The 23,880-nt window shown below is 51.3% G+C and overlaps 46 non-coding genes across 46 annotated transcripts; all 46 read right to left on the reverse strand.

Moving 5' to 3' along the window:
• Positions 1–105: 105 nt before the first annotated feature.
• Positions 106–296, reverse strand: LOC144538687 (U2 spliceosomal RNA). Its single transcript, XR_013504471.1, has one exon. It is a non-coding gene; the product is annotated as a U2 spliceosomal RNA (small nuclear RNA).
• Positions 297–463: 167 nt separating this feature from the next.
• Positions 464–579, reverse strand: LOC144539038 (U5 spliceosomal RNA). Its single transcript, XR_013504759.1, has one exon. It is a non-coding gene; the product is annotated as a U5 spliceosomal RNA (small nuclear RNA).
• A 583-nt stretch (positions 580–1,162) lies between these two features.
• On the reverse strand, positions 1,163–1,353 carry LOC144538688 (U2 spliceosomal RNA). The gene has a single exon (XR_013504472.1). It is a non-coding gene; the product is annotated as a U2 spliceosomal RNA (small nuclear RNA).
• Positions 1,354–1,520: 167 nt separating this feature from the next.
• On the reverse strand, positions 1,521–1,636 carry LOC144539039 (U5 spliceosomal RNA). Its single transcript, XR_013504760.1, has one exon. It is a non-coding gene; the product is annotated as a U5 spliceosomal RNA (small nuclear RNA).
• A 583-nt stretch (positions 1,637–2,219) lies between these two features.
• Positions 2,220–2,410, reverse strand: LOC144538689 (U2 spliceosomal RNA). Its single transcript, XR_013504473.1, has one exon. It is a non-coding gene; the product is annotated as a U2 spliceosomal RNA (small nuclear RNA).
• A 167-nt stretch (positions 2,411–2,577) lies between these two features.
• Positions 2,578–2,693, reverse strand: LOC144539040 (U5 spliceosomal RNA). Its single transcript, XR_013504761.1, has one exon. It is a non-coding gene; the product is annotated as a U5 spliceosomal RNA (small nuclear RNA).
• Positions 2,694–3,276: 583 nt separating this feature from the next.
• Positions 3,277–3,467, reverse strand: LOC144538690 (U2 spliceosomal RNA). The gene has a single exon (XR_013504474.1). It is a non-coding gene; the product is annotated as a U2 spliceosomal RNA (small nuclear RNA).
• A 167-nt stretch (positions 3,468–3,634) lies between these two features.
• LOC144539041 (U5 spliceosomal RNA) lies at positions 3,635–3,750 on the reverse strand. Its single transcript, XR_013504762.1, has one exon. It is a non-coding gene; the product is annotated as a U5 spliceosomal RNA (small nuclear RNA).
• Positions 3,751–4,333: 583 nt separating this feature from the next.
• On the reverse strand, positions 4,334–4,524 carry LOC144538810 (U2 spliceosomal RNA). The gene has a single exon (XR_013504594.1). It is a non-coding gene; the product is annotated as a U2 spliceosomal RNA (small nuclear RNA).
• A 167-nt stretch (positions 4,525–4,691) lies between these two features.
• Positions 4,692–4,807, reverse strand: LOC144539042 (U5 spliceosomal RNA). The gene has a single exon (XR_013504763.1). It is a non-coding gene; the product is annotated as a U5 spliceosomal RNA (small nuclear RNA).
• Positions 4,808–5,390: 583 nt separating this feature from the next.
• Positions 5,391–5,581, reverse strand: LOC144538691 (U2 spliceosomal RNA). Its single transcript, XR_013504475.1, has one exon. It is a non-coding gene; the product is annotated as a U2 spliceosomal RNA (small nuclear RNA).
• A 167-nt stretch (positions 5,582–5,748) lies between these two features.
• Positions 5,749–5,864, reverse strand: LOC144539043 (U5 spliceosomal RNA). The gene has a single exon (XR_013504764.1). It is a non-coding gene; the product is annotated as a U5 spliceosomal RNA (small nuclear RNA).
• A 583-nt stretch (positions 5,865–6,447) lies between these two features.
• On the reverse strand, positions 6,448–6,638 carry LOC144538693 (U2 spliceosomal RNA). Its single transcript, XR_013504477.1, has one exon. It is a non-coding gene; the product is annotated as a U2 spliceosomal RNA (small nuclear RNA).
• Positions 6,639–6,805: 167 nt separating this feature from the next.
• Positions 6,806–6,921, reverse strand: LOC144539044 (U5 spliceosomal RNA). Its single transcript, XR_013504765.1, has one exon. It is a non-coding gene; the product is annotated as a U5 spliceosomal RNA (small nuclear RNA).
• Positions 6,922–7,504: 583 nt separating this feature from the next.
• LOC144538694 (U2 spliceosomal RNA) lies at positions 7,505–7,695 on the reverse strand. Its single transcript, XR_013504478.1, has one exon. It is a non-coding gene; the product is annotated as a U2 spliceosomal RNA (small nuclear RNA).
• A 167-nt stretch (positions 7,696–7,862) lies between these two features.
• Positions 7,863–7,978, reverse strand: LOC144539045 (U5 spliceosomal RNA). The gene has a single exon (XR_013504766.1). It is a non-coding gene; the product is annotated as a U5 spliceosomal RNA (small nuclear RNA).
• A 583-nt stretch (positions 7,979–8,561) lies between these two features.
• On the reverse strand, positions 8,562–8,752 carry LOC144538695 (U2 spliceosomal RNA). Its single transcript, XR_013504479.1, has one exon. It is a non-coding gene; the product is annotated as a U2 spliceosomal RNA (small nuclear RNA).
• A 167-nt stretch (positions 8,753–8,919) lies between these two features.
• On the reverse strand, positions 8,920–9,035 carry LOC144539046 (U5 spliceosomal RNA). The gene has a single exon (XR_013504767.1). It is a non-coding gene; the product is annotated as a U5 spliceosomal RNA (small nuclear RNA).
• A 583-nt stretch (positions 9,036–9,618) lies between these two features.
• Positions 9,619–9,809, reverse strand: LOC144538696 (U2 spliceosomal RNA). Its single transcript, XR_013504480.1, has one exon. It is a non-coding gene; the product is annotated as a U2 spliceosomal RNA (small nuclear RNA).
• A 167-nt stretch (positions 9,810–9,976) lies between these two features.
• On the reverse strand, positions 9,977–10,092 carry LOC144539047 (U5 spliceosomal RNA). The gene has a single exon (XR_013504768.1). It is a non-coding gene; the product is annotated as a U5 spliceosomal RNA (small nuclear RNA).
• A 583-nt stretch (positions 10,093–10,675) lies between these two features.
• On the reverse strand, positions 10,676–10,866 carry LOC144538697 (U2 spliceosomal RNA). The gene has a single exon (XR_013504481.1). It is a non-coding gene; the product is annotated as a U2 spliceosomal RNA (small nuclear RNA).
• A 167-nt stretch (positions 10,867–11,033) lies between these two features.
• Positions 11,034–11,149, reverse strand: LOC144539049 (U5 spliceosomal RNA). Its single transcript, XR_013504770.1, has one exon. It is a non-coding gene; the product is annotated as a U5 spliceosomal RNA (small nuclear RNA).
• Positions 11,150–11,732: 583 nt separating this feature from the next.
• LOC144538698 (U2 spliceosomal RNA) lies at positions 11,733–11,923 on the reverse strand. Its single transcript, XR_013504482.1, has one exon. It is a non-coding gene; the product is annotated as a U2 spliceosomal RNA (small nuclear RNA).
• Positions 11,924–12,090: 167 nt separating this feature from the next.
• LOC144539050 (U5 spliceosomal RNA) lies at positions 12,091–12,206 on the reverse strand. Its single transcript, XR_013504771.1, has one exon. It is a non-coding gene; the product is annotated as a U5 spliceosomal RNA (small nuclear RNA).
• A 583-nt stretch (positions 12,207–12,789) lies between these two features.
• On the reverse strand, positions 12,790–12,980 carry LOC144538699 (U2 spliceosomal RNA). The gene has a single exon (XR_013504483.1). It is a non-coding gene; the product is annotated as a U2 spliceosomal RNA (small nuclear RNA).
• Positions 12,981–13,147: 167 nt separating this feature from the next.
• On the reverse strand, positions 13,148–13,263 carry LOC144539051 (U5 spliceosomal RNA). The gene has a single exon (XR_013504772.1). It is a non-coding gene; the product is annotated as a U5 spliceosomal RNA (small nuclear RNA).
• Positions 13,264–13,846: 583 nt separating this feature from the next.
• On the reverse strand, positions 13,847–14,037 carry LOC144538700 (U2 spliceosomal RNA). Its single transcript, XR_013504484.1, has one exon. It is a non-coding gene; the product is annotated as a U2 spliceosomal RNA (small nuclear RNA).
• Positions 14,038–14,204: 167 nt separating this feature from the next.
• On the reverse strand, positions 14,205–14,320 carry LOC144539052 (U5 spliceosomal RNA). Its single transcript, XR_013504773.1, has one exon. It is a non-coding gene; the product is annotated as a U5 spliceosomal RNA (small nuclear RNA).
• A 583-nt stretch (positions 14,321–14,903) lies between these two features.
• Positions 14,904–15,094, reverse strand: LOC144538701 (U2 spliceosomal RNA). Its single transcript, XR_013504485.1, has one exon. It is a non-coding gene; the product is annotated as a U2 spliceosomal RNA (small nuclear RNA).
• A 167-nt stretch (positions 15,095–15,261) lies between these two features.
• On the reverse strand, positions 15,262–15,377 carry LOC144539053 (U5 spliceosomal RNA). Its single transcript, XR_013504774.1, has one exon. It is a non-coding gene; the product is annotated as a U5 spliceosomal RNA (small nuclear RNA).
• Positions 15,378–15,960: 583 nt separating this feature from the next.
• On the reverse strand, positions 15,961–16,151 carry LOC144538702 (U2 spliceosomal RNA). The gene has a single exon (XR_013504486.1). It is a non-coding gene; the product is annotated as a U2 spliceosomal RNA (small nuclear RNA).
• Positions 16,152–16,318: 167 nt separating this feature from the next.
• LOC144539054 (U5 spliceosomal RNA) lies at positions 16,319–16,434 on the reverse strand. Its single transcript, XR_013504775.1, has one exon. It is a non-coding gene; the product is annotated as a U5 spliceosomal RNA (small nuclear RNA).
• A 583-nt stretch (positions 16,435–17,017) lies between these two features.
• On the reverse strand, positions 17,018–17,208 carry LOC144538704 (U2 spliceosomal RNA). The gene has a single exon (XR_013504488.1). It is a non-coding gene; the product is annotated as a U2 spliceosomal RNA (small nuclear RNA).
• Positions 17,209–17,375: 167 nt separating this feature from the next.
• LOC144539055 (U5 spliceosomal RNA) lies at positions 17,376–17,491 on the reverse strand. Its single transcript, XR_013504776.1, has one exon. It is a non-coding gene; the product is annotated as a U5 spliceosomal RNA (small nuclear RNA).
• Positions 17,492–18,074: 583 nt separating this feature from the next.
• On the reverse strand, positions 18,075–18,265 carry LOC144538705 (U2 spliceosomal RNA). The gene has a single exon (XR_013504489.1). It is a non-coding gene; the product is annotated as a U2 spliceosomal RNA (small nuclear RNA).
• A 167-nt stretch (positions 18,266–18,432) lies between these two features.
• LOC144539056 (U5 spliceosomal RNA) lies at positions 18,433–18,548 on the reverse strand. The gene has a single exon (XR_013504777.1). It is a non-coding gene; the product is annotated as a U5 spliceosomal RNA (small nuclear RNA).
• A 583-nt stretch (positions 18,549–19,131) lies between these two features.
• LOC144538706 (U2 spliceosomal RNA) lies at positions 19,132–19,322 on the reverse strand. Its single transcript, XR_013504490.1, has one exon. It is a non-coding gene; the product is annotated as a U2 spliceosomal RNA (small nuclear RNA).
• A 167-nt stretch (positions 19,323–19,489) lies between these two features.
• Positions 19,490–19,605, reverse strand: LOC144539057 (U5 spliceosomal RNA). Its single transcript, XR_013504778.1, has one exon. It is a non-coding gene; the product is annotated as a U5 spliceosomal RNA (small nuclear RNA).
• A 583-nt stretch (positions 19,606–20,188) lies between these two features.
• LOC144538707 (U2 spliceosomal RNA) lies at positions 20,189–20,379 on the reverse strand. Its single transcript, XR_013504491.1, has one exon. It is a non-coding gene; the product is annotated as a U2 spliceosomal RNA (small nuclear RNA).
• Positions 20,380–20,546: 167 nt separating this feature from the next.
• On the reverse strand, positions 20,547–20,662 carry LOC144539058 (U5 spliceosomal RNA). The gene has a single exon (XR_013504779.1). It is a non-coding gene; the product is annotated as a U5 spliceosomal RNA (small nuclear RNA).
• A 583-nt stretch (positions 20,663–21,245) lies between these two features.
• Positions 21,246–21,436, reverse strand: LOC144538708 (U2 spliceosomal RNA). The gene has a single exon (XR_013504492.1). It is a non-coding gene; the product is annotated as a U2 spliceosomal RNA (small nuclear RNA).
• A 167-nt stretch (positions 21,437–21,603) lies between these two features.
• Positions 21,604–21,719, reverse strand: LOC144539060 (U5 spliceosomal RNA). The gene has a single exon (XR_013504781.1). It is a non-coding gene; the product is annotated as a U5 spliceosomal RNA (small nuclear RNA).
• A 583-nt stretch (positions 21,720–22,302) lies between these two features.
• Positions 22,303–22,493, reverse strand: LOC144538812 (U2 spliceosomal RNA). The gene has a single exon (XR_013504596.1). It is a non-coding gene; the product is annotated as a U2 spliceosomal RNA (small nuclear RNA).
• A 167-nt stretch (positions 22,494–22,660) lies between these two features.
• Positions 22,661–22,776, reverse strand: LOC144539061 (U5 spliceosomal RNA). Its single transcript, XR_013504782.1, has one exon. It is a non-coding gene; the product is annotated as a U5 spliceosomal RNA (small nuclear RNA).
• Positions 22,777–23,359: 583 nt separating this feature from the next.
• LOC144538709 (U2 spliceosomal RNA) lies at positions 23,360–23,550 on the reverse strand. Its single transcript, XR_013504493.1, has one exon. It is a non-coding gene; the product is annotated as a U2 spliceosomal RNA (small nuclear RNA).
• Positions 23,551–23,717: 167 nt separating this feature from the next.
• On the reverse strand, positions 23,718–23,833 carry LOC144539062 (U5 spliceosomal RNA). Its single transcript, XR_013504783.1, has one exon. It is a non-coding gene; the product is annotated as a U5 spliceosomal RNA (small nuclear RNA).
• Between the last annotated feature and the right edge of the window lie 47 nt (positions 23,834–23,880).

Raw genomic sequence — 23,880 nt, forward strand, 5'->3', positions numbered from 1 at the left:
GCACAAAAGCGCCGTCCACTTTGTTCTTGGTCTTTCGGTCAAATTAGGTATGACTTGCAGACTGGCTTTCCATGTTTTCAAACGTTGCTTTTCCACAGAGTGAGAGAAGGGTGCACCGTTCCCAGCGGCACTGCAATACCGGGTCGATGCGTGGAGCGAACGGAGCAAGCCCCTTTTTCAACTCCTGGTTCTAAAAATCCGTTTAATATGTTGTCCCCTTATAGAGGACGTATCAGATATTAAACTGATAAGAACAGATACTACACTTGATCTTAGCCAAAAGGCCGAGAAGCGATAACCCCTGGCCGTTGGCAGCACAAGGCCGCCCCTCCGGTCCGGTCCGTCCTCGTCGGGGTGTCACAGTATTTTGCCATAACAACTGCTGGTGCTTAGCACCTCCGCCCACGGAGTCTCTGGTGTACTTGTTGACCTAGTTTTCTATTTCCTTGCACAACGGTACAGGGCTCAGCCAAAGTGCTAAGCCCGCCAAAAATACCTTTAACTCTTTGGTGTTACTCTCCACGGAAGTCTTTAGTAAAAGGCGAAAGACTTATGCGTTATGAAGAGAAACCAGAGTAAGCACAGCCTCCGGCCACAAGAGCAGCCAAAGACCCTAGTCGTCTCGGTCAACAGCTTCACGGTGCTCCCCGTTTGGCTAGCTGCATAGCAAAGTACAGGCCACGCCTTTGCTGGCACTCCACCCCGCCTTCTCAGGAGCTTAATCCAATCCGATGACCCGGAAACTCATGCGTAGCCATTGCGCGCAGGCTCCTAGAGCCACTGCAATGACTGGTCAATCCCCCGTGCTCAAAATCACTGGTCTTGTTGTGTTAAAGTGCGCAAAGCTTGAGGGGAACAGGCCGCGCTTGTTTGTACAGCATGTCTACCCGTCGGGGCAATTGAACCCTTGTCCCCTGCGCAACAAGTAGGAAGATTGGCCACTGTACTAAGCAGGAGCACACTCTTTCACACCCTGAATAAGCTACCGGTGAGAATAGATTAGCTAAGGCAAACGGGGAGAAAACGCAGCACAGGCTGCTTTGACCAATTTCGAGGCGCACAAAAGCGCCGTCCACTTTGTTCTTGGTCTTTCGGTCAAATTAGGTATGACTTGCAGACTGGCTTTCCATGTTTTCAAACGTTGCTTTTCCACAGAGTGAGAGAAGGGTGCACCGTTCCCAGCGGCACTGCAATACCGGGTCGATGCGTGGAGCGAACGGAGCAAGCCCCTTTTTCAACTCCTGGTTCTAAAAATCCGTTTAATATGTTGTCCCCTTATAGAGGACGTATCAGATATTAAACTGATAAGAACAGATACTACACTTGATCTTAGCCAAAAGGCCGAGAAGCGATAACCCCTGGCCGTTGGCAGCACAAGGCCGCCCCTCCGGTCCGGTCCGTCCTCGTCGGGGTGTCACAGTATTTTGCCATAACAACTGCTGGTGCTTAGCACCTCCGCCCACGGAGTCTCTGGTGTACTTGTTGACCTAGTTTTCTATTTCCTTGCACAACGGTACAGGGCTCAGCCAAAGTGCTAAGCCCGCCAAAAATACCTTTAACTCTTTGGTGTTACTCTCCACGGAAGTCTTTAGTAAAAGGCGAAAGACTTATGCGTTATGAAGAGAAACCAGAGTAAGCACAGCCTCCGGCCACAAGAGCAGCCAAAGACCCTAGTCGTCTCGGTCAACAGCTTCACGGTGCTCCCCGTTTGGCTAGCTGCATAGCAAAGTACAGGCCACGCCTTTGCTGGCACTCCACCCCGCCTTCTCAGGAGCTTAATCCAATCCGATGACCCGGAAACTCATGCGTAGCCATTGCGCGCAGGCTCCTAGAGCCACTGCAATGACTGGTCAATCCCCCGTGCTCAAAATCACTGGTCTTGTTGTGTTAAAGTGCGCAAAGCTTGAGGGGAACAGGCCGCGCTTGTTTGTACAGCATGTCTACCCGTCGGGGCAATTGAACCCTTGTCCCCTGCGCAACAAGTAGGAAGATTGGCCACTGTACTAAGCAGGAGCACACTCTTTCACACCCTGAATAAGCTACCGGTGAGAATAGATTAGCTAAGGCAAACGGGGAGAAAACGCAGCACAGGCTGCTTTGACCAATTTCGAGGCGCACAAAAGCGCCGTCCACTTTGTTCTTGGTCTTTCGGTCAAATTAGGTATGACTTGCAGACTGGCTTTCCATGTTTTCAAACGTTGCTTTTCCACAGAGTGAGAGAAGGGTGCACCGTTCCCAGCGGCACTGCAATACCGGGTCGATGCGTGGAGCGAACGGAGCAAGCCCCTTTTTCAACTCCTGGTTCTAAAAATCCGTTTAATATGTTGTCCCCTTATAGAGGACGTATCAGATATTAAACTGATAAGAACAGATACTACACTTGATCTTAGCCAAAAGGCCGAGAAGCGATAACCCCTGGCCGTTGGCAGCACAAGGCCGCCCCTCCGGTCCGGTCCGTCCTCGTCGGGGTGTCACAGTATTTTGCCATAACAACTGCTGGTGCTTAGCACCTCCGCCCACGGAGTCTCTGGTGTACTTGTTGACCTAGTTTTCTATTTCCTTGCACAACGGTACAGGGCTCAGCCAAAGTGCTAAGCCCGCCAAAAATACCTTTAACTCTTTGGTGTTACTCTCCACGGAAGTCTTTAGTAAAAGGCGAAAGACTTATGCGTTATGAAGAGAAACCAGAGTAAGCACAGCCTCCGGCCACAAGAGCAGCCAAAGACCCTAGTCGTCTCGGTCAACAGCTTCACGGTGCTCCCCGTTTGGCTAGCTGCATAGCAAAGTACAGGCCACGCCTTTGCTGGCACTCCACCCCGCCTTCTCAGGAGCTTAATCCAATCCGATGACCCGGAAACTCATGCGTAGCCATTGCGCGCAGGCTCCTAGAGCCACTGCAATGACTGGTCAATCCCCCGTGCTCAAAATCACTGGTCTTGTTGTGTTAAAGTGCGCAAAGCTTGAGGGGAACAGGCCGCGCTTGTTTGTACAGCATGTCTACCCGTCGGGGCAATTGAACCCTTGTCCCCTGCGCAACAAGTAGGAAGATTGGCCACTGTACTAAGCAGGAGCACACTCTTTCACACCCTGAATAAGCTACCGGTGAGAATAGATTAGCTAAGGCAAACGGGGAGAAAACGCAGCACAGGCTGCTTTGACCAATTTCGAGGCGCACAAAAGCGCCGTCCACTTTGTTCTTGGTCTTTCGGTCAAATTAGGTATGACTTGCAGACTGGCTTTCCATGTTTTCAAACGTTGCTTTTCCACAGAGTGAGAGAAGGGTGCACCGTTCCCAGCGGCACTGCAATACCGGGTCGATGCGTGGAGCGAACGGAGCAAGCCCCTTTTTCAACTCCTGGTTCTAAAAATCCGTTTAATATGTTGTCCCCTTATAGAGGACGTATCAGATATTAAACTGATAAGAACAGATACTACACTTGATCTTAGCCAAAAGGCCGAGAAGCGATAACCCCTGGCCGTTGGCAGCACAAGGCCGCCCCTCCGGTCCGGTCCGTCCTCGTCGGGGTGTCACAGTATTTTGCCATAACAACTGCTGGTGCTTAGCACCTCCGCCCACGGAGTCTCTGGTGTACTTGTTGACCTAGTTTTCTATTTCCTTGCACAACGGTACAGGGCTCAGCCAAAGTGCTAAGCCCGCCAAAAATACCTTTAACTCTTTGGTGTTACTCTCCACGGAAGTCTTTAGTAAAAGGCGAAAGACTTATGCGTTATGAAGAGAAACCAGAGTAAGCACAGCCTCCGGCCACAAGAGCAGCCAAAGACCCTAGTCGTCTCGGTCAACAGCTTCACGGTGCTCCCCGTTTGGCTAGCTGCATAGCAAAGTACAGGCCACGCCTTTGCTGGCACTCCACCCCGCCTTCTCAGGAGCTTAATCCAATCCGATGACCCGGAAACTCATGCGTAGCCATTGCGCGCAGGCTCCTAGAGCCACTGCAATGACTGGTCAATCCCCCGTGCTCAAAATCACTGGTCTTGTTGTGTTAAAGTGCGCAAAGCTTGAGGGGAACAGGCCGCGCTTGTTTGTACAGCATGTCTACCCGTCGGGGCAATTGAACCCTTGTCCCCTGCGCAACAAGTAGGAAGATTGGCCACTGTACTAAGCAGGAGCACACTCTTTCACACCCTGAATAAGCTACCGGTGAGAATAGATTAGCTAAGGCAAACGGGGAGAAAACGCAGCACAGGCTGCTTTGACCAATTTCGAGGCGCACAAAAGCGCCGTCCACTTTGTTCTTGGTCTTTCGGTCAAATTAGGTATGACTTGCAGACTGGCTTTCCATGTTTTCAAACGTTGCTTTTCCACAGAGTGAGAGAAGGGTGCACCGTTCCCAGCGGCACTGCAATACCGGGTCGATGCGTGGAGCGAACGGAGCAAGCCCCTTTTTCAACTCCTGGTTCTAAAAATCCGTTTAATATGTTGTCCCCTTATAGAGGACGTATCAGATATTAAACTGATAAGAACAGATACTACACTTGATCTTAGCCAAAAGGCAGAGAAGCGATAACCCCTGGCCGTTGGCAGCACAAGGCCGCCCCTCCGGTCCGGTCCGTCCTCGTCGGGGTGTCACAGTATTTTGCCATAACAACTGCTGGTGCTTAGCACCTCCGCCCACGGAGTCTCTGGTGTACTTGTTGACCTAGTTTTCTATTTCCTTGCACAACGGTACAGGGCTCAGCCAAAGTGCTAAGCCCGCCAAAAATACCTTTAACTCTTTGGTGTTACTCTCCACGGAAGTCTTTAGTAAAAGGCGAAAGACTTATGCGTTATGAAGAGAAACCAGAGTAAGCACAGCCTCCGGCCACAAGAGCAGCCAAAGACCCTAGTCGTCTCGGTCAACAGCTTCACGGTGCTCCCCGTTTGGCTAGCTGCATAGCAAAGTACAGGCCACGCCTTTGCTGGCACTCCACCCCGCCTTCTCAGGAGCTTAATCCAATCCGATGACCCGGAAACTCATGCGTAGCCATTGCGCGCAGGCTCCTAGAGCCACTGCAATGACTGGTCAATCCCCCGTGCTCAAAATCACTGGTCTTGTTGTGTTAAAGTGCGCAAAGCTTGAGGGGAACAGGCCGCGCTTGTTTGTACAGCATGTCTACCCGTCGGGGCAATTGAACCCTTGTCCCCTGCGCAACAAGTAGGAAGATTGGCCACTGTACTAAGCAGGAGCACACTCTTTCACACCCTGAATAAGCTACCGGTGAGAATAGATTAGCTAAGGCAAACGGGGAGAAAACGCAGCACAGGCTGCTTTGACCAATTTCGAGGCGCACAAAAGCGCCGTCCACTTTGTTCTTGGTCTTTCGGTCAAATTAGGTATGACTTGCAGACTGGCTTTCCATGTTTTCAAACGTTGCTTTTCCACAGAGTGAGAGAAGGGTGCACCGTTCCCAGCGGCACTGCAATACCGGGTCGATGCGTGGAGCGAACGGAGCAAGCCCCTTTTTCAACTCCTGGTTCTAAAAATCCGTTTAATATGTTGTCCCCTTATAGAGGACGTATCAGATATTAAACTGATAAGAACAGATACTACACTTGATCTTAGCCAAAAGGCCGAGAAGCGATAACCCCTGGCCGTTGGCAGCACAAGGCCGCCCCTCCGGTCCGGTCCGTCCTCGTCGGGGTGTCACAGTATTTTGCCATAACAACTGCTGGTGCTTAGCACCTCCGCCCACGGAGTCTCTGGTGTACTTGTTGACCTAGTTTTCTATTTCCTTGCACAACGGTACAGGGCTCAGCCAAAGTGCTAAGCCCGCCAAAAATACCTTTAACTCTTTGGTGTTACTCTCCACGGAAGTCTTTAGTAAAAGGCGAAAGACTTATGCGTTATGAAGAGAAACCAGAGTAAGCACAGCCTCCGGCCACAAGAGCAGCCAAAGACCCTAGTCGTCTCGGTCAACAGCTTCACGGTGCTCCCCGTTTGGCTAGCTGCATAGCAAAGTACAGGCCACGCCTTTGCTGGCACTCCACCCCGCCTTCTCAGGAGCTTAATCCAATCCGATGACCCGGAAACTCATGCGTAGCCATTGCGCGCAGGCTCCTAGAGCCACTGCAATGACTGGTCAATCCCCCGTGCTCAAAATCACTGGTCTTGTTGTGTTAAAGTGCGCAAAGCTTGAGGGGAACAGGCCGCGCTTGTTTGTACAGCATGTCTACCCGTCGGGGCAATTGAACCCTTGTCCCCTGCGCAACAAGTAGGAAGATTGGCCACTGTACTAAGCAGGAGCACACTCTTTCACACCCTGAATAAGCTACCGGTGAGAATAGATTAGCTAAGGCAAACGGGGAGAAAACGCAGCACAGGCTGCTTTGACCAATTTCGAGGCGCACAAAAGCGCCGTCCACTTTGTTCTTGGTCTTTCGGTCAAATTAGGTATGACTTGCAGACTGGCTTTCCATGTTTTCAAACGTTGCTTTTCCACAGAGTGAGAGAAGGGTGCACCGTTCCCAGCGGCACTGCAATACCGGGTCGATGCGTGGAGCGAACGGAGCAAGCCCCTTTTTCAACTCCTGGTTCTAAAAATCCGTTTAATATGTTGTCCCCTTATAGAGGACGTATCAGATATTAAACTGATAAGAACAGATACTACACTTGATCTTAGCCAAAAGGCCGAGAAGCGATAACCCCTGGCCGTTGGCAGCACAAGGCCGCCCCTCCGGTCCGGTCCGTCCTCGTCGGGGTGTCACAGTATTTTGCCATAACAACTGCTGGTGCTTAGCACCTCCGCCCACGGAGTCTCTGGTGTACTTGTTGACCTAGTTTTCTATTTCCTTGCACAACGGTACAGGGCTCAGCCAAAGTGCTAAGCCCGCCAAAAATACCTTTAACTCTTTGGTGTTACTCTCCACGGAAGTCTTTAGTAAAAGGCGAAAGACTTATGCGTTATGAAGAGAAACCAGAGTAAGCACAGCCTCCGGCCACAAGAGCAGCCAAAGACCCTAGTCGTCTCGGTCAACAGCTTCACGGTGCTCCCCGTTTGGCTAGCTGCATAGCAAAGTACAGGCCACGCCTTTGCTGGCACTCCACCCCGCCTTCTCAGGAGCTTAATCCAATCCGATGACCCGGAAACTCATGCGTAGCCATTGCGCGCAGGCTCCTAGAGCCACTGCAATGACTGGTCAATCCCCCGTGCTCAAAATCACTGGTCTTGTTGTGTTAAAGTGCGCAAAGCTTGAGGGGAACAGGCCGCGCTTGTTTGTACAGCATGTCTACCCGTCGGGGCAATTGAACCCTTGTCCCCTGCGCAACAAGTAGGAAGATTGGCCACTGTACTAAGCAGGAGCACACTCTTTCACACCCTGAATAAGCTACCGGTGAGAATAGATTAGCTAAGGCAAACGGGGAGAAAACGCAGCACAGGCTGCTTTGACCAATTTCGAGGCGCACAAAAGCGCCGTCCACTTTGTTCTTGGTCTTTCGGTCAAATTAGGTATGACTTGCAGACTGGCTTTCCATGTTTTCAAACGTTGCTTTTCCACAGAGTGAGAGAAGGGTGCACCGTTCCCAGCGGCACTGCAATACCGGGTCGATGCGTGGAGCGAACGGAGCAAGCCCCTTTTTCAACTCCTGGTTCTAAAAATCCGTTTAATATGTTGTCCCCTTATAGAGGACGTATCAGATATTAAACTGATAAGAACAGATACTACACTTGATCTTAGCCAAAAGGCCGAGAAGCGATAACCCCTGGCCGTTGGCAGCACAAGGCCGCCCCTCCGGTCCGGTCCGTCCTCGTCGGGGTGTCACAGTATTTTGCCATAACAACTGCTGGTGCTTAGCACCTCCGCCCACGGAGTCTCTGGTGTACTTGTTGACCTAGTTTTCTATTTCCTTGCACAACGGTACAGGGCTCAGCCAAAGTGCTAAGCCCGCCAAAAATACCTTTAACTCTTTGGTGTTACTCTCCACGGAAGTCTTTAGTAAAAGGCGAAAGACTTATGCGTTATGAAGAGAAACCAGAGTAAGCACAGCCTCCGGCCACAAGAGCAGCCAAAGACCCTAGTCGTCTCGGTCAACAGCTTCACGGTGCTCCCCGTTTGGCTAGCTGCATAGCAAAGTACAGGCCACGCCTTTGCTGGCACTCCACCCCGCCTTCTCAGGAGCTTAATCCAATCCGATGACCCGGAAACTCATGCGTAGCCATTGCGCGCAGGCTCCTAGAGCCACTGCAATGACTGGTCAATCCCCCGTGCTCAAAATCACTGGTCTTGTTGTGTTAAAGTGCGCAAAGCTTGAGGGGAACAGGCCGCGCTTGTTTGTACAGCATGTCTACCCGTCGGGGCAATTGAACCCTTGTCCCCTGCGCAACAAGTAGGAAGATTGGCCACTGTACTAAGCAGGAGCACACTCTTTCACACCCTGAATAAGCTACCGGTGAGAATAGATTAGCTAAGGCAAACGGGGAGAAAACGCAGCACAGGCTGCTTTGACCAATTTCGAGGCGCACAAAAGCGCCGTCCACTTTGTTCTTGGTCTTTCGGTCAAATTAGGTATGACTTGCAGACTGGCTTTCCATGTTTTCAAACGTTGCTTTTCCACAGAGTGAGAGAAGGGTGCACCGTTCCCAGCGGCACTGCAATACCGGGTCGATGCGTGGAGCGAACGGAGCAAGCCCCTTTTTCAACTCCTGGTTCTAAAAATCCGTTTAATATGTTGTCCCCTTATAGAGGACGTATCAGATATTAAACTGATAAGAACAGATACTACACTTGATCTTAGCCAAAAGGCCGAGAAGCGATAACCCCTGGCCGTTGGCAGCACAAGGCCGCCCCTCCGGTCCGGTCCGTCCTCGTCGGGGTGTCACAGTATTTTGCCATAACAACTGCTGGTGCTTAGCACCTCCGCCCACGGAGTCTCTGGTGTACTTGTTGACCTAGTTTTCTATTTCCTTGCACAACGGTACAGGGCTCAGCCAAAGTGCTAAGCCCGCCAAAAATACCTTTAACTCTTTGGTGTTACTCTCCACGGAAGTCTTTAGTAAAAGGCGAAAGACTTATGCGTTATGAAGAGAAACCAGAGTAAGCACAGCCTCCGGCCACAAGAGCAGCCAAAGACCCTAGTCGTCTCGGTCAACAGCTTCACGGTGCTCCCCGTTTGGCTAGCTGCATAGCAAAGTACAGGCCACGCCTTTGCTGGCACTCCACCCCGCCTTCTCAGGAGCTTAATCCAATCCGATGACCCGGAAACTCATGCGTAGCCATTGCGCGCAGGCTCCTAGAGCCACTGCAATGACTGGTCAATCCCCCGTGCTCAAAATCACTGGTCTTGTTGTGTTAAAGTGCGCAAAGCTTGAGGGGAACAGGCCGCGCTTGTTTGTACAGCATGTCTACCCGTCGGGGCAATTGAACCCTTGTCCCCTGCGCAACAAGTAGGAAGATTGGCCACTGTACTAAGCAGGAGCACACTCTTTCACACCCTGACTAAGCTACCGGTGAGAATAGATTAGCTAAGGCAAACGGGGAGAAAACGCAGCACAGGCTGCTTTGACCAATTTCGAGGCGCACAAAAGCGCCGTCCACTTTGTTCTTGGTCTTTCGGTCAAATTAGGTATGACTTGCAGACTGGCTTTCCATGTTTTCAAACGTTGCTTTTCCACAGAGTGAGAGAAGGGTGCACCGTTCCCAGCGGCACTGCAATACCGGGTCGATGCGTGGAGCGAACGGAGCAAGCCCCTTTTTCAACTCCTGGTTCTAAAAATCCGTTTAATATGTTGTCCCCTTATAGAGGACGTATCAGATATTAAACTGATAAGAACAGATACTACACTTGATCTTAGCCAAAAGGCCGAGAAGCGATAACCCCTGGCCGTTGGCAGCACAAGGCCGCCCCTCCGGTCCGGTCCGTCCTCGTCGGGGTGTCACAGTATTTTGCCATAACAACTGCTGGTGCTTAGCACCTCCGCCCACGGAGTCTCTGGTGTACTTGTTGACCTAGTTTTCTATTTCCTTGCACAACGGTACAGGGCTCAGCCAAAGTGCTAAGCCCGCCAAAAATACCTTTAACTCTTTGGTGTTACTCTCCACGGAAGTCTTTAGTAAAAGGCGAAAGACTTATGCGTTATGAAGAGAAACCAGAGTAAGCACAGCCTCCGGCCACAAGAGCAGCCAAAGACCCTAGTCGTCTCGGTCAACAGCTTCACGGTGCTCCCCGTTTGGCTAGCTGCATAGCAAAGTACAGGCCACGCCTTTGCTGGCACTCCACCCCGCCTTCTCAGGAGCTTAATCCAATCCGATGACCCGGAAACTCATGCGTAGCCATTGCGCGCAGGCTCCTAGAGCCACTGCAATGACTGGTCAATCCCCCGTGCTCAAAATCACTGGTCTTGTTGTGTTAAAGTGCGCAAAGCTTGAGGGGAACAGGCCGCGCTTGTTTGTACAGCATGTCTACCCGTCGGGGCAATTGAACCCTTGTCCCCTGCGCAACAAGTAGGAAGATTGGCCACTGTACTAAGCAGGAGCACACTCTTTCACACCCTGAATAAGCTACCGGTGAGAATAGATTAGCTAAGGCAAACGGGGAGAAAACGCAGCACAGGCTGCTTTGACCAATTTCGAGGCGCACAAAAGCGCCGTCCACTTTGTTCTTGGTCTTTCGGTCAAATTAGGTATGACTTGCAGACTGGCTTTCCATGTTTTCAAACGTTGCTTTTCCACAGAGTGAGAGAAGGGTGCACCGTTCCCAGCGGCACTGCAATACCGGGTCGATGCGTGGAGCGAACGGAGCAAGCCCCTTTTTCAACTCCTGGTTCTAAAAATCCGTTTAATATGTTGTCCCCTTATAGAGGACGTATCAGATATTAAACTGATAAGAACAGATACTACACTTGATCTTAGCCAAAAGGCCGAGAAGCGATAACCCCTGGCCGTTGGCAGCACAAGGCCGCCCCTCCGGTCCGGTCCGTCCTCGTCGGGGTGTCACAGTATTTTGCCATAACAACTGCTGGTGCTTAGCACCTCCGCCCACGGAGTCTCTGGTGTACTTGTTGACCTAGTTTTCTATTTCCTTGCACAACGGTACAGGGCTCAGCCAAAGTGCTAAGCCCGCCAAAAATACCTTTAACTCTTTGGTGTTACTCTCCACGGAAGTCTTTAGTAAAAGGCGAAAGACTTATGCGTTATGAAGAGAAACCAGAGTAAGCACAGCCTCCGGCCACAAGAGCAGCCAAAGACCCTAGTCGTCTCGGTCAACAGCTTCACGGTGCTCCCCGTTTGGCTAGCTGCATAGCAAAGTACAGGCCACGCCTTTGCTGGCACTCCACCCCGCCTTCTCAGGAGCTTAATCCAATCCGATGACCCGGAAACTCATGCGTAGCCATTGCGCGCAGGCTCCTAGAGCCACTGCAATGACTGGTCAATCCCCCGTGCTCAAAATCACTGGTCTTGTTGTGTTAAAGTGCGCAAAGCTTGAGGGGAACAGGCCGCGCTTGTTTGTACAGCATGTCTACCCGTCGGGGCAATTGAACCCTTGTCCCCTGCGCAACAAGTAGGAAGATTGGCCACTGTACTAAGCAGGAGCACACTCTTTCACACCCTGAATAAGCTACCGGTGAGAATAGATTAGCTAAGGCAAACGGGGAGAAAACGCAGCACAGGCTGCTTTGACCAATTTCGAGGCGCACAAAAGCGCCGTCCACTTTGTTCTTGGTCTTTCGGTCAAATTAGGTATGACTTGCAGACTGGCTTTCCATGTTTTCAAACGTTGCTTTTCCACAGAGTGAGAGAAGGGTGCACCGTTCCCAGCGGCACTGCAATACCGGGTCGATGCGTGGAGCGAACGGAGCAAGCCCCTTTTTCAACTCCTGGTTCTAAAAATCCGTTTAATATGTTGTCCCCTTATAGAGGACGTATCAGATATTAAACTGATAAGAACAGATACTACACTTGATCTTAGCCAAAAGGCCGAGAAGCGATAACCCCTGGCCGTTGGCAGCACAAGGCCGCCCCTCCGGTCCGGTCCGTCCTCGTCGGGGTGTCACAGTATTTTGCCATAACAACTGCTGGTGCTTAGCACCTCCGCCCACGGAGTCTCTGGTGTACTTGTTGACCTAGTTTTCTATTTCCTTGCACAACGGTACAGGGCTCAGCCAAAGTGCTAAGCCCGCCAAAAATACCTTTAACTCTTTGGTGTTACTCTCCACGGAAGTCTTTAGTAAAAGGCGAAAGACTTATGCGTTATGAAGAGAAACCAGAGTAAGCACAGCCTCCGGCCACAAGAGCAGCCAAAGACCCTAGTCGTCTCGGTCAACAGCTTCACGGTGCTCCCCGTTTGGCTAGCTGCATAGCAAAGTACAGGCCACGCCTTTGCTGGCACTCCACCCCGCCTTCTCAGGAGCTTAATCCAATCCGATGACCCGGAAACTCATGCGTAGCCATTGCGCGCAGGCTCCTAGAGCCACTGCAATGACTGGTCAATCCCCCGTGCTCAAAATCACTGGTCTTGTTGTGTTAAAGTGCGCAAAGCTTGAGGGGAACAGGCCGCGCTTGTTTGTACAGCATGTCTACCCGTCGGGGCAATTGAACCCTTGTCCCCTGCGCAACAAGTAGGAAGATTGGCCACTGTACTAAGCAGGAGCACACTCTTTCACACCCTGACTAAGCTACCGGTGAGAATAGATTAGCTAAGGCAAACGGGGAGAAAACGCAGCACAGGCTGCTTTGACCAATTTCGAGGCGCACAAAAGCGCCGTCCACTTTGTTCTTGGTCTTTCGGTCAAATTAGGTATGACTTGCAGACTGGCTTTCCATGTTTTCAAACGTTGCTTTTCCACAGAGTGAGAGAAGGGTGCACCGTTCCCAGCGGCACTGCAATACCGGGTCGATGCGTGGAGCGAACGGAGCAAGCCCCTTTTTCAACTCCTGGTTCTAAAAATCCGTTTAATATGTTGTCCCCTTATAGAGGACGTATCAGATATTAAACTGATAAGAACAGATACTACACTTGATCTTAGCCAAAAGGCCGAGAAGCGATAACCCCTGGCCGTTGGCAGCACAAGGCCGCCCCTCCGGTCCGGTCCGTCCTCGTCGGGGTGTCACAGTATTTTGCCATAACAACTGCTGGTGCTTAGCACCTCCGCCCACGGAGTCTCTGGTGTACTTGTTGACCTAGTTTTCTATTTCCTTGCACAACGGTACAGGGCTCAGCCAAAGTGCTAAGCCCGCCAAAAATACCTTTAACTCTTTGGTGTTACTCTCCACGGAAGTCTTTAGTAAAAGGCGAAAGACTTATGCGTTATGAAGAGAAACCAGAGTAAGCACAGCCTCCGGCCACAAGAGCAGCCAAAGACCCTAGTCGTCTCGGTCAACAGCTTCACGGTGCTCCCCGTTTGGCTAGCTGCATAGCAAAGTACAGGCCACGCCTTTGCTGGCACTCCACCCCGCCTTCTCAGGAGCTTAATCCAATCCGATGACCCGGAAACTCATGCGTAGCCATTGCGCGCAGGCTCCTAGAGCCACTGCAATGACTGGTCAATCCCCCGTGCTCAAAATCACTGGTCTTGTTGTGTTAAAGTGCGCAAAGCTTGAGGGGAACAGGCCGCGCTTGTTTGTACAGCATGTCTACCCGTCGGGGCAATTGAACCCTTGTCCCCTGCGCAACAAGTAGGAAGATTGGCCACTGTACTAAGCAGGAGCACACTCTTTCACACCCTGAATAAGCTACCGGTGAGAATAGATTAGCTAAGGCAAACGGGGAGAAAACGCAGCACAGGCTGCTTTGACCAATTTCGAGGCGCACAAAAGCGCCGTCCACTTTGTTCTTGGTCTTTCGGTCAAATTAGGTATGACTTGCAGACTGGCTTTCCATGTTTTCAAACGTTGCTTTTCCACAGAGTGAGAGAAGGGTGCACCGTTCCCAGCGGCACTGCAATACCGGGTCGATGCGTGGAGCGAACGGAGCAAGCCCCTTTTTCAACTCCTGGTTCTAAAAATCCGTTTAATATGTTGTCCCCTTATAGAGGACGTATCAGATATTAAACTGATAAGAACAGATACTACACTTGATCTTAGCCAAAAGGCCGAGAAGCGATAACCCCTGGCCGTTGGCAGCACAAGGCCGCCCCTCCGGTCCGGTCCGTCCTCGTCGGGGTGTCACAGTATTTTGCCATAACAACTGCTGGTGCTTAGCACCTCCGCCCACGGAGTCTCTGGTGTACTTGTTGACCTAGTTTTCTATTTCCTTGCACAACGGTACAGGGCTCAGCCAAAGTGCTAAGCCCGCCAAAAATACCTTTAACTCTTTGGTGTTACTCTCCACGGAAGTCTTTAGTAAAAGGCGAAAGACTTATGCGTTATGAAGAGAAACCAGAGTAAGCACAGCCTCCGGCCACAAGAGCAGCCAAAGACCCTAGTCGTCTCGGTCAACAGCTTCACGGTGCTCCCCGTTTGGCTAGCTGCATAGCAAAGTACAGGCCACGCCTTTGCTGGCACTCCACCCCGCCTTCTCAGGAGCTTAATCCAATCCGATGACCCGGAAACTCATGCGTAGCCATTGCGCGCAGGCTCCTAGAGCCACTGCAATGACTGGTCAATCCCCCGTGCTCAAAATCACTGGTCTTGTTGTGTTAAAGTGCGCAAAGCTTGAGGGGAACAGGCCGCGCTTGTTTGTACAGCATGTCTACCCGTCGGGGCAATTGAACCCTTGTCCCCTGCGCAACAAGTAGGAAGATTGGCCACTGTACTAAGCAGGAGCACACTCTTTCACACCCTGAATAAGCTACCGGTGAGAATAGATTAGCTAAGGCAAACGGGGAGAAAACGCAGCACAGGCTGCTTTGACCAATTTCGAGGCGCACAAAAGCGCCGTCCACTTTGTTCTTGGTCTTTCGGTCAAATTAGGTATGACTTGCAGACTGGCTTTCCATGTTTTCAAACGTTGCTTTTCCACAGAGTGAGAGAAGGGTGCACCGTTCCCAGCGGCACTGCAATACCGGGTCGATGCGTGGAGCGAACGGAGCAAGCCCCTTTTTCAACTCCTGGTTCTAAAAATCCGTTTAATATGTTGTCCCCTTATAGAGGACGTATCAGATATTAAACTGATAAGAACAGATACTACACTTGATCTTAGCCAAAAGGCCGAGAAGCGATAACCCCTGGCCGTTGGCAGCACAAGGCCGCCCCTCCGGTCCGGTCCGTCCTCGTCGGGGTGTCACAGTATTTTGCCATAACAACTGCTGGTGCTTAGCACCTCCGCCCACGGAGTCTCTGGTGTACTTGTTGACCTAGTTTTCTATTTCCTTGCACAACGGTACAGGGCTCAGCCAAAGTGCTAAGCCCGCCAAAAATACCTTTAACTCTTTGGTGTTACTCTCCACGGAAGTCTTTAGTAAAAGGCGAAAGACTTATGCGTTATGAAGAGAAACCAGAGTAAGCACAGCCTCCGGCCACAAGAGCAGCCAAAGACCCTAGTCGTCTCGGTCAACAGCTTCACGGTGCTCCCCGTTTGGCTAGCTGCATAGCAAAGTACAGGCCACGCCTTTGCTGGCACTCCACCCCGCCTTCTCAGGAGCTTAATCCAATCCGATGACCCGGAAACTCATGCGTAGCCATTGCGCGCAGGCTCCTAGAGCCACTGCAATGACTGGTCAATCCCCCGTGCTCAAAATCACTGGTCTTGTTGTGTTAAAGTGCGCAAAGCTTGAGGGGAACAGGCCGCGCTTGTTTGTACAGCATGTCTACCCGTCGGGGCAATTGAACCCTTGTCCCCTGCGCAACAAGTAGGAAGATTGGCCACTGTACTAAGCAGGAGCACACTCTTTCACACCCTGAATAAGCTACCGGTGAGAATAGATTAGCTAAGGCAAACGGGGAGAAAACGCAGCACAGGCTGCTTTGACCAATTTCGAGGCGCACAAAAGCGCCGTCCACTTTGTTCTTGGTCTTTCGGTCAAATTAGGTATGACTTGCAGACTGGCTTTCCATGTTTTCAAACGTTGCTTTTCCACAGAGTGAGAGAAGGGTGCACCGTTCCCAGCGGCACTGCAATACCGGGTCGATGCGTGGAGCGAACGGAGCAAGCCCCTTTTTCAACTCCTGGTTCTAAAAATCCGTTTAATATGTTGTCCCCTTATAGAGGACGTATCAGATATTAAACTGATAAGAACAGATACTACACTTGATCTTAGCCAAAAGGCCGAGAAGCGATAACCCCTGGCCGTTGGCAGCACAAGGCCGCCCCTCCGGTCCGGTCCGTCCTCGTCGGGGTGTCACAGTATTTTGCCATAACAACTGCTGGTGCTTAGCACCTCCGCCCACGGAGTCTCTGGTGTACTTGTTGACCTAGTTTTCTATTTCCTTGCACAACGGTACAGGGCTCAGCCAAAGTGCTAAGCCCGCCAAAAATACCTTTAACTCTTTGGTGTTACTCTCCACGGAAGTCTTTAGTAAAAGGCGAAAGACTTATGCGTTATGAAGAGAAACCAGAGTAAGCACAGCCTCCGGCCACAAGAGCAGCCAAAGACCCTAGTCGTCTCGGTCAACAGCTTCACGGTGCTCCCCGTTTGGCTAGCTGCATAGCAAAGTACAGGCCACGCCTTTGCTGGCACTCCACCCCGCCTTCTCAGGAGCTTAATCCAATCCGATGACCCGGAAACTCATGCGTAGCCATTGCGCGCAGGCTCCTAGAGCCACTGCAATGACTGGTCAATCCCCCGTGCTCAAAATCACTGGTCTTGTTGTGTTAAAGTGCGCAAAGCTTGAGGGGAACAGGCCGCGCTTGTTTGTACAGCATGTCTACCCGTCGGGGCAATTGAACCCTTGTCCCCTGTGCAACAAGTAGGAAGATTGGCCACTGTACTAAGCAGGAGCACACTCTTTCACACCCTGAATAAGCTACCGGTGAGAATAGATTAGCTAAGGCAAACGGGGAGAAAACGCAGCACAGGCTGCTTTGACCAATTTCGAGGCGCACAAAAGCGCCGTCCACTTTGTTCTTGGTCTTTCGGTCAAATTAGGTATGACTTGCAGACTGGCTTTCCATGTTTTCAAACGTTGCTTTTCCACAGAGTGAGAGAAGGGTGCACCGTTCCCAGCGGCACTGCAATACCGGGTCGATGCGTGGAGCGAACGGAGCAAGCCCCTTTTTCAACTCCTGGTTCTAAAAATCCGTTTAATATGTTGTCCCCTTATAGAGGACGTATCAGATATTAAACTGATAAGAACAGATACTACACTTGATCTTAGCCAAAAGGCCGAGAAGCGATAACCCCTGGCCGTTGGCAGCACAAGGCCGCCCCTCCGGTCCGGTCCGTCCTCGTCGGGGTGTCACAGTATTTTGCCATAACAACTGCTGGTGCTTAGCACCTCCACCCACGGAGTCTCTGGTGTACTTGTTGACCTAGTTTTCTATTTCCTTGCACAACGGTACAGGGCTCAGCCAAAGTGCTAAGCCCGCCAAAAATACCTTTAACTCTTTGGTGTTACTCTCCACGGAAGTCTTTAGTAAAAGGCGAAAGACTTATGCGTTATGAAGAGAAACCAGAGTAAGCACAGCCTCCGGCCACAAGAGCAGCCAAAGACCCTAGTCGTCTCGGTCAACAGCTTCACGGTGCTCCCCGTTTGGCTAGCTGCATAGCAAAGTACAGGCCACGCCTTTGCTGGCACTCCACCCCGCCTTCTCAGGAGCTTAATCCAATCCGATGACCCGGAAACTCATGCGTAGCCATTGCGCGCAGGCTCCTAGAGCCACTGCAATGACTGGTCAATCCCCCGTGCTCAAAATCACTGGTCTTGTTGTGTTAAAGTGCGCAAAGCTTGAGGGGAACAGGCCGCGCTTGTTTGTACAGCATGTCTACCCGTCGGGGCAATTGAACCCTTGTCCCCTGCGCAACAAGTAGGAAGATTGGCCACTGTACTAAGCAGGAGCACACTCTTTCACACCCTGAATAAGCTACCGGTGAGAATAGATTAGCTAAGGCAAACGGGGAGAAAACGCAGCACAGGCTGCTTTGACCAATTTCGAGGCGCACAAAAGCGCCGTCCACTTTGTTCTTGGTCTTTCGGTCAAATTAGGTATGACTTGCAGACTGGCTTTCTATGTTTTCAAACGTTGCTTTTCCACAGAGTGAGAGAAGGGTGCACCGTTCCCAGCGGCACTGCAATACCGGGTCGATGCGTGGAGCGAACGGAGCAAGCCCCTTTTTCAACTCCTGGTTCTAAAAATCCGTTTAATATGTTGTCCCCTTATAGAGGACGTATCAGATATTAAACTGATAAGAACAGATACTACACTTGATCTTAGCCAAAAGGCCGAGAAGCGATAACCCCTGGCCGTTGGCAGCACAAGGCCGCCCCTCCGGTCCGGTCCGTCCTCGTCGGGGTGTCACAGTATTTTGCCATAACAACTGCTGGTGCTTAGCACCTCCGCCCACGGAGTCTCTGGTGTACTTGTTGACCTAGTTTTCTATTTCCTTGCACAACGGTACAGGGCTCAGCCAAAGTGCTAAGCCCGCCAAAAATACCTTTAACTCTTTGGTGTTACTCTCCACGGAAGTCTTTAGTAAAAGGCGAAAGACTTATGCGTTATGAAGAGAAACCAGAGTAAGCACAGCCTCCGGCCACAAGAGCAGCCAAAGACCCTAGTCGTCTCGGTCAACAGCTTCACGGTGCTCCCCGTTTGGCTAGCTGCATAGCAAAGTACAGGCCACGCCTTTGCTGGCACTCCACCCCGCCTTCTCAGGAGCTTAATCCAATCCGATGACCCGGAAACTCATGCGTAGCCATTGCGCGCAGGCTCCTAGAGCCACTGCAATGACTGGTCAATCCCCCGTGCTCAAAATCACTGGTCTTGTTGTGTTAAAGTGCGCAAAGCTTGAGGGGAACAGGCCGCGCTTGTTTGTACAGCATGTCTACCCGTCGGGGCAATTGAACCCTTGTCCCCTGCGCAACAAGTAGGAAGATTGGCCACTGTACTAAGCAGGAGCACACTCTTTCACACCCTGAATAAGCTACCGGTGAGAATAGATTAGCTAAGGCAAACGGGGAGAAAACGCAGCACAGGCTGCTTTGACCAATTTCGAGGCGCACAAAAGCGCCGTCCACTTTGTTCTTGGTCTTTCGGTCAAATTAGGTATGACTTGCAGACTGGCTTTCCATGTTTTCAAACGTTGCTTTTCCACAGAGTGAGAGAAGGGTGCACCGTTCCCAGCGGCACTGCAATACCGGGTCGATGCGTGGAGCGAACGGAGCAAGCCCCTTTTTCAACTCCTGGTTCTAAAAATCCGTTTAATATGTTGTCCCCTTATAGAGGACGTATCAGATATTAAACTGATAAGAACAGATACTACACTTGATCTTAGCCAAAAGGCCGAGAAGCGATAACCCCTGGCCGTTGGCAGCACAAGGCCGCCCCTCCGGTCCGGTCCGTCCTCGTCGGGGTGTCACAGTATTTTGCCATAACAACTGCTGGTGCTTAGCACCTCCGCCCACGGAGTCTCTGGTGTACTTGTTGACCTAGTTTTCTATTTCCTTGCACAACGGTACAGGGCTCAGCCAAAGTGCTAAGCCCGCCAAAAATACCTTTAACTCTTTGGTGTTACTCTCCACGGAAGTCTTTAGTAAAAGGCGAAAGACTTATGCGTTATGAAGAGAAACCAGAGTAAGCACAGCCTCCGGCCACAAGAGCAGCCAAAGACCCTAGTCGTCTCGGTCAACAGCTTCACGGTGCTCCCCGTTTGGCTAGCTGCATAGCAAAGTACAGGCCACGCCTTTGCTGGCACTCCACCCCGCCTTCTCAGGAGCTTAATCCAATCCGATGACCCGGAAACTCATGCGTAGCCATTGCGCGCAGGCTCCTAGAGCCACTGCAATGACTGGTCAATCCCCCGTGCTCAAAATCACTGGTCTTGTTGTGTTAAAGTGCGCAAAGCTTGAGGGGAACAGGCCGCGCTTGTTTGTACAGCATGTCTACCCGTCGGGGCAATTGAACCCTTGTCCCCTGCGCAACAAGTAGGAAGATTGGCCACTGTACTAAGCAGGAGCACACTCTTTCACACCCTGAATAAGCTACCGGTGAGAATAGATTAGCTAAGGCAAACGGGGAGAAAACGCAGCACAGGCTGCTTTGACCAATTTCGAGGCGCACAAAAGCGCCGTCCACTTTGTTCTTGGTCTTTCGGTCAAATTAGGTATGACTTGCAGACTGGCTTTCCATGTTTTCAAACGTTGCTTTTCCACAGAGTGAGAGAAGGGTGCACCGTTCCCAGCGGCACTGCAATACCGGGTCGATGCGTGGAGCGAACGGAGCAAGCCCCTTTTTCAACTCCTGGTTCTAAAAATCCGTTTAATATGTTGTCCCCTTATAGAGGACGTATCAGATATTAAACTGATAAGAACAGATACTACACTTGATCTTAGCCAAAAGGCCGAGAAGCGATAACCCCTGGCCGTTGGCAGCACAAGGCCGCCCCTCCGGTCCGGTCCGTCCTCGTCGGGGTGTCACAGTATTTTGCCATAACAACTGCTGGTGCTTAGCACCTCCGCCCACGGAGTCTCTGGTGTACTTGTTGACCTAGTTTTCTATTTCCTTGCACAACGGTACAGGGCTCAGCCAAAGTGCTAAGCCCGCCAAAAATACCTTTAACTCTTTGGTGTTACTCTCCACGGAAGTCTTTAGTAAAAGGCGAAAGACTTATGCGTTATGAAGAGAAACCAGAGTAAGCACAGCCTCCGGCCACAAGAGCAGCCAAAGACCCTAGTCGTCTCGGTCAACAGCTTCACGGTGCTCCCCGTTTGGCTAGCTGCATAGCAAAGTACAGGCCACGCCTTTGCTGGCACTCCACCCCGCCTTCTCAGGAGCTTAATCCAATCCGATGACCCGGAAACTCATGCGTAGCCATTGCGCGCAGGCTCCTAGAGCCACTGCAATGACTGGTCAATCCCCCGTGCTCAAAATCACTGGTCTTGTTGTGTTAAAGTGCGCAAAGCTTGAGGGGAACAGGCCGCGCTTGTTTGTACAGCATGTCTACCCGTCGGGGCAATTGAACCCTTGTCCCCTGCGCAACAAGTAGGAAGATTGGCCACTGTACTAAGCAGGAGCACACTCTTTCACACCCTGAATAAGCTACCGGTGAGAATAGATTAGCTAAGGCAAACGGGGAGAAAACGCAGCACAGGCTGCTTTGACCAATTTCGAGGCGCACAAAAGCGCCGTCCACTTTGTTCTTGGTCTTTCGGTCAAATTAGGTATGACTTGCAGACTGGCTTTCCATGTTTTCAAACGTTGCTTTTCCACAGAGTGAGAGAAGGGTGCACCGTTCCCAGCGGCACTGCAATACCGGGTCGATGCGTGGAGCGAACGGAGCAAGCCCCTTTTTCAACTCCTGGTTCTAAAAATCCGTTTAATATGTTGTCCCCTTATAGAGGACGTATCAGATATTAAACTGATAAGAACAGATACTACACTTGATCTTAGCCAAAAGGCCGAGAAGCGATAACCCCTGGCCGTTGGCAGCACAAGGCCGCCCCTCCGGTCCGGTCCGTCCTCGTCGGGGTGTCACAGTATTTTGCCATAACAACTGCTGGTGCTTAGCACCTCCGCCCACGGAGTCTCTGGTGTACTTGTTGACCTAGTTTTCTATTTCCTTGCACAACGGTACAGGGCTCAGCCAAAGTGCTAAGCCCGCCAAAAATACCTTTAACTCTTTGGTGTTACTCTCCACGGAAGTCTTTAGTAAAAGGCGAAAGACTTATGCGTTATGAAGAGAAACCAGAGTAAGCACAGCCTCCGGCCACAAGAGCAGCCAAAGACCCTAGTCGTCTCGGTCAACAGCTTCACGGTGCTCCCCGTTTGGCTAGCTGCATAGCAAAGTACAGGCCACGCCTTTGCTGGCACTCCACCCCGCCTTCTCAGGAGCTTAATCCAATCCGATGACCCGGAAACTCATGCGTAGCCATTGCGCGCAGGCTCCTAGAGCCACTGCAATGACTGGTCAATCCCCCGTGCTCAAAATCACTGGTCTTGTTGTGTTAAAGTGCGCAAAGCTTGAGGGGAACAGGCCGCGCTTGTTTGTACAGCATGTCTACCCGTCGGGGCAATTGAACCCTTGTCCCCTGCGCAACAAGTAGGAAGATTGGCCACTGTACTAAGCAGGAGCACACTCTTTCACACCCTGAATAAGCTACCGGTGAGAATAGATTAGCTAAGGCAAACGGGGAGAAAACGCAGCACAGGCTGCTTTGACCAATTTCGAGGCGCACAAAAGCGCCGTCCACTTTGTTCTTGGTCTTTCGGTCAAATTAGGTATGACTTGCAGACTGGCTTTCCATGTTTTCAAACGTTGCTTTTCCACAGAGTGAGAGAAGGGTGCACCGTTCCCAGCGGCACTGCAATACCGGGTCGATGCGTGGAGCGAACGGAGCAAGCCCCTTTTTCAACTCCTGGTTCTAAAAATCCGTTTAATATGTTGTCCCCTTATAGAGGACGTATCAGATATTAAACTGATAAGAACAGATACTACACTTGATCTTAGCCAAAAGGCCGAGAAGCCATAACCCCTGGCCGTTGGCAGCACAAGGCCGCCCCTCCGGTCCGGTCCGTCCTCGTCGGGGTGTCACAGTATTTTGCCATAACAACTGCTGGTGCTTAGCACCTCCGCCCACGGAGTCTCTGGTGTACTTGTTGACCTAGTTTTCTATTTCCTTGCACAACGGTACAGGGCTCAGCCAAAGTGCTAAGCCCGCCAAAAATACCTTTAACTCTTTGGTGTTACTCTCCACGGAAGTCTTTAGTAAAAGGCGAAAGACTTATGCGTTATGAAGAGAAACCAGAGTAAGCACAGCCTCCGGCCACAAGAGCAGCCAAAGACCCTAGTCGTCTCGGTCAACAGCTTCACGGTGCTCCCCGTTTGGCTAGCTGCATAGCAAAGTACAGGCCACGCCTTTGCTGGCACTCCACCCCGCCTTCTCAGGAGCTTAATCCAATCCGATGACCCGGAAACTCATGCGTAGCCATTGCGCGCAGGCTCCTAGAGCCACTGCAATGACTGGTCAATCCCCCGTGCTCAAAATCACTGGTCTTGTTGTGTTAAAGTGCGCAAAGCTTGAGGGGAACAGGCCGCGCTTGTTTGTACAGCATGTCTACCCGTCGGGGCAATTGAACCCTTGTCCCCTGCGCAACAAGTAGGAAGATTGGCCACTGTACTAAGCAGGAGCACACTCTTTCACACCCTGAATAAGCTACCGGTGAGAATAGATTAGCTAAGGCAAACGGGGAGAAAACGCAGCACAGGCTGCTTTGACCAATTTCGAGGCGCACAAAAGCGCCGTCCACTTTGTTCTTGGTCTTTCGGTCAAATTAGGTATGACTTGCAGACTGGCTTTCTATGTTTTCAAACGTTGCTTTTCCACAGAGTGAGAGAAGGGTGCACCGTTCCCAGCGGCACTGCAATACCGGGTCGATGCGTGGAGCGAACGGAGCAAGCCCCTTTTTCAACTCCTGGTTCTAAAAATCCGTTTAATATGTTGTCCCCTTATAGAGGACGTATCAGATATTAAACTGATAAGAACAGATACTACACTTGATCTTAGCCAAAAGGCCGAGAAGCGATAACCCCTGGCCGTTGGCAGCACAAGGCCGCCCCTCCGGTCCGGTCCGTCCTCGTCGGGGTGTCACAGTATTTTGCCATAACAACTGCTGGTGCTTAGCACCTCCGCCCACGGAGTCTCTGGTGTACTTGTTGACCTAGTTTTCTATTTCCTTGCACAACGGTACAGGGCTCAGCCAAAGTGCTAAGCCCGCCAAAAATACCTTTAACTCTTTGGTGTTACTCTCCACGGAAGTCTTTAGTAAAAGGCGAAAGACTTATGCGTTATGAAGAGAAACCAGAGTAAGCACAGCCTCCGGCCACAAGAGCAGCCAAAGACCCTAGTCGTCTCGG

This window comes from Centroberyx gerrardi, chromosome 4 (assembly GCF_048128805.1).
Source record: "Centroberyx gerrardi isolate f3 chromosome 4, fCenGer3.hap1.cur.20231027, whole genome shotgun sequence".
In the NCBI taxonomy this organism is placed as follows: domain Eukaryota; kingdom Metazoa; phylum Chordata; class Actinopteri; order Beryciformes; family Berycidae; genus Centroberyx; species Centroberyx gerrardi.